Source organism: Asparagus officinalis, chromosome 6, assembly GCF_001876935.1.
Source record: "Asparagus officinalis chromosome 6, Aspof.V1, whole genome shotgun sequence".
Lineage (NCBI taxonomy): Eukaryota > Viridiplantae > Streptophyta > Magnoliopsida > Asparagales > Asparagaceae > Asparagus > Asparagus officinalis.
Genome location: NC_033799.1, coordinates 26,927,266 through 26,932,309, shown reverse-complemented (window position 1 = coordinate 26,932,309; position 5,044 = coordinate 26,927,266).

Sequence of the window (5,044 nt, the reverse complement as noted above, 5' to 3'; positions counted from 1 at the left end):
CGCGACAGTTTCCTCAGCCTTTCTGGTTCGTTTGGAACTCTGTTTTCCTGTTTGATTTTGGTTTGTTTAATTATAAGTTTTCCATCCACATTGTAAACTCTATAAAGAGAATTATTTTAGGGTTCTAAAAAGTCAGAGAGAAATCAGAGAGGTGAGATCCTAACCAAGAAATTAGGGTTTAGAGAGAATTGGGAGATTGTTCTTGATTCTAGAGAGATTATGAGAGAGAGATTTGTAATCTATTATTCTCATAATCTAAAGAAGGTATTTTCCTTCGCCAAAACTGAATTTTTCTTGTGTTTTCTATTGTCTTCTTCTCAACCCATTCTTGATAATTCCGCGATCAATGGTGTTCGTCTGGCCTCTTGTGTATGGTCCTTACTCGATCTCATTACAAGAAGCTAGATGAGATCCTTATTTCTTTGGAAGGAGTTTAGAGATTAAGGAAGAAGAGGATGACTGAAGGGAATAGTTCAGCAAGACTTGATGCATTTGAGAAACAAATAGAGATAATGGGTTCGACTCTCACATAGCTCGTCATTCTTTTCCAAGTAAAGGACAAAAAGGAGGAATCTTCTTCGAAAGGCAAGAATAAATTTGTAGAGTCTGATGGGGAGGGCGATGAATCTGATTCTAATGAGGAAACCGAGATTGTCAAGACTGATCCACATCAAGAGGGTAAGGGTTCTTACCAGAATTTAAAAATAGACTTTAATTTGGAGATTTTTGTTTATGATGGGAGTGTCAATGTCAAGACACTTGGTGATTGGATTGAGTAGATGGAGACCTATTTTACCCTTTACGGATATTCATCAAAGGAGGAGCTCGTGTTCACGACTTTGAAGCTTTCGGGGCATGCATTGACATGGTAAAAATCCTATTGCAAGCAAGAAAGGAAGGCGATGTTGTAGAACAAATTTAAAGAGCTACTGAGTAAGCAATTCTACCCGGTGGGATTCCTTGAGGAGCGTTTGTACAAGTAGTACGGCTTGCGCCAAAGAGTTTATCAAATCGTTCAAGAATACTGTTTGCGTCGAAAGTTGCTTTTTTCATTGCTATCGAATCTATTACAATTTTAATCGTTACAATAAACTCGAATACAATAAAAAGTTGATCTTTTTATAAGATCTCCTTACACAATGAAAATAAAAAAAGAATTTACAACTTTATCAAACAAACGCAGAGATCGTTTATCGGTCTTCTGCTTGCGTGGGATCTTTGCCTGTGCCGGGGTTTATCCGTGGACGACCGTCGATCTGGATCCGGTTAATGGAAAATTCGGCAGAGCTTCGCCTTCACCAAGGGAATGTTTGATTTGAAGCGCTGAAATCGACCAAGCGAAATCAGGGCTCTTCTCGAGATTAAGACCAAGCCTAATCTCAAGGGACGGACGGACGGGGTTCAGATCCTTCGAATAGCTCATTCTTTATGCCGAAGTTCAGCCTAATCTCAAGGGACGGACGGACGGGGTTCAGATCCTTCGAATAGCTCATTCTTTATGCCGAAGTTCACCGGGATCTGATTTGCCTTCGCTGAAATTCGTGCTCCTTGACTCCTCAATCTAGCAGCACCTCCACGTCTTGATAATAACTCTGCCCCCGAAAATGGAGGCCTTGGGTTCATATTTATAGGCCTCGGATGCGGTTATTTGGATGAGAACAAGTGATTTGGCCTTATATTCAGTTAATAAATGATTAACCACGTTTGGGGATGATATCTAGGCAGTTATGAACCTCTGGAACAGAAGAAACCGATCGAAACAGCCTAAAAACGTATTTTGGAGGTTACGGACAGTTCTGGGCGCGAGACGGACTGATCCGACCCGCGTGGGCGCGGGACGGACTGATCCGACCCACGTGGGCGCGGGTCGGATGGATCCGACCTGCCGCCGCGCGCGGGTCGGACTGATCCGACCCGCCACCGCGCGGGTCGGACTGAGACATCTTCGGTATTTTGGTCATAACTCTTTCGTACGACCTCCGATTAGGCTGATTCAAGATGCGTTGGAAAGCTGAAGAAGAGATCTACAACTTTTTATGTTTTGAGATTTTTTTAGATTCAAATCGCAGCATAGTCAAAACTTCACTTCTTTGTGCTGTCAGATCACTGTAGCGCGGTCCAACCCGCGGTTACTGTAGCAATCACAGTCCGACCCCGTGGTTACTGTAGCACCTCATCCGACCCGCTGTTACTGTAGCACCCAAGCCCGACTCATGATTACTGTAGCACCCCAGTCCGACCTGCGGTTACTGTAGCACCCTTAGTCCGACCCGCGGTTACTATAGCAGCCTTAACTCACTCATCCGACCTCGGAATGAGGCGATTTAAGATGAGTTGGAAAGCCGACGAGGAGATCTACAGGTTCCCATAATTGAATCATATGTGGAATAAATGGGACACAAGGTTTGCTCCACCTTTTATAAACGACGCGGGGCTCCCGATCAGCTCTCGTTTCCGTTATTCCGAAGTTCCGTTGCTTCGTATGACCCGTCGACTCACTTCATGTGTTTGTCGTTGTCAAACGAGCTCCTGCGACTCTAATAGCGATGTTTATCATCTTCTCTCTGTCTCGAGCCGTGTGCGGACACCCATATGTATTTTTTAGACGCCTACAAATACACCATGGAGTTCCAAAAGCAGGCGATGGTCCTCAACATTGCGATAGAGGAATATTCTATGTTTATGAAGTATATGGCGGGATTGAGTGATTACATCCAGAAGGAGATGAAGTTATTCACGGTGGAATCTATTGCAGAGGCGAGCATGAAGGGTATTGCCATCGAAGGCAAGCAAAAGAGGAGCAACGAGGCAAAGGGAGATGCAAAACAAACGGGAGGCTAGTCTAGTGGTTCTCAATCTAAGGAGGAGAAGTAGAAGGGTGATCCAGAGAAAGCATGACTGATTTGTAGTCATTGTGAGAAGATAGGGCACGTAGCTGATCGGTGCTGGGAGAAGTATCCTCATCTCAAGCCAAAGGGGGTTGAAGAAGAAGGAGGAGAAAAAGACATATGTGATAGCTCAAGTTCCAAAAGAAGTCCCGGTGATGACAGAGCCTAACAATAGTCTCAACTTTATGACGAGGAAGCAAGCCACAAAAGAGGATGATGACCCTAGAGAGCAGCTCTTTGTTCTTAAGTTACAGGTGAAGACTAGTTTAGTAGATGCCATAGTTGATCCAGGCAGCGAGAAGAATTTGATATCCGAGATCTTGGTTCAGAAGCTGGGTCTGAAGACAGTTAAGCATCCAAAGCCCTATCCATTAGGGTGGATTCAGAAGGAGATGAGACTAAGTGTAGTTGATCAACGCACTTTCAGATTTGCGTTCCATGAGTCGTATATTGACAAGGTCATGTGCGACGTAGTTCCATTGGATGTTTGTCAGGTTATAATGGGAAATCCCTATTTGTGGGATAGATACGCAATCTACGAGAGGCAGGCTCAGAAGTACACATTCACCAAAGATGGTAAAAAGTTCATATTTCGTTCGACATCTCTTCCGAAGGAGACAAACTTGGTGAGGGTGAATCGAGCGAAGAGGTTAGTGAATACAAGCAAGAAGTTTGTTGCGCTATGCATTAGTTCTTATAAGGAGTCATTGAAAGAGGCTTGCAATTTAGAGCGGAAGGTGACTATGACGAGACGCGGGACGAAGGAGTTGTTTCCGATCAGACATCGAGACCAGATTCCTAGCAATGCCAAGTGATTCAGAAAAGAAGGAGGGCTCGCGACTTCCCTCAGCTATAGTTCTAACTTGATAGGAACTTTAAGTTCCTAAAGATGTGAGCCATGATACGGGTGTATCTTCTTCCTTGCTTCGGGAGCTTAGCAATCCTCATGTGAGCTTGAGGATAGATGATTCTTATGATATCTTGAGAATAAAGACGTGGACAAAGTCATTGAAGGCGGCAAATGCAAAGATTCTAAGAAGAAACTGCAGGAAACGTTTTGAGCTTCCAGCGGTCGACCGCACGTGACGCCGCGATCGACCGCGAACATGCACAAAATCCTGGGAGGTCTCTGGAATTTTAGTGGTCGACCGCAGCGACATGTGCGGTCGGCCAGCCAAACCCTATAAAGGGTTTTGGTTTCTGTCGTTGGATACAGTCGATCGTGATGGTCTCTGCGGTCGACCGTAACGGTTTTTTAAGCCCTCCTAGTTCGTTTGGGACTCTGTTTTCCTGTTTGATTTTGGTTTTTTTAATTACAAGTTTGTCATCTACGTTGTAAACTCTATAAAGAGGATTGTTTTAGGGTTCTAAAAAGATCAGAGGGAAATCAGAGAGGTGAGATCCTAACCAAGTGATTAGGGTTTAGAGAGAATTGGGAAATTGTTCTTGATTCTAGAGAGACTGTGAGAGAGAGATTTGTAATCTATTATTCTCATAATCTAGAGAAGGTATTTTTCTTCGCCAAAACTGAATTATTCTTATGTTTTCTATCGTCTTCTTCTCAACTCACTCTTGATAATTCTGCAATCAAGGGTGTTCGTCTGACGATGCATATCAGCACATATGCGGGACACCATTCTGTGCGAGACAGTTTGGGGTGTCTCACACATGTGCGAGATAGTTTATACTACCTTTGGTATTTTGGCTCTAATTTTTTCATCTAACCTCGGAATAAGGTGATTCAAGTTGTGTTAGTAAGATGACGAAAATGTTGGCCTTCTTGTTTTGATAATGTTTAACAAACAATTTACCACTAATGTTGTTTGTCTAGTATTTGTGTTTTCGTATTTATTGTAGACAAACAACGCAGTTGGAGGATGGATGGAATAGAGCTTCAACGATGAAATCCAATGGAGGTTGGCGGAATGTCGGTGAAGCTTATGCAATTCAAAGTTAAAGATCAAGTTCAAGCTTCATCCGCAACGTGTACCAAGTTGAGCTACAATGAAGATCAAGATTGCTTGGGTAATGTAGTTTAGGATTTATATTATGTGTGTTAAGTACTCTAAGCTCAATTATCTATACACACACATTTTATTGGTTTCCTTGTATATATATGTAGTCACATATATATACAACACAAGTTTTAGTTTTTA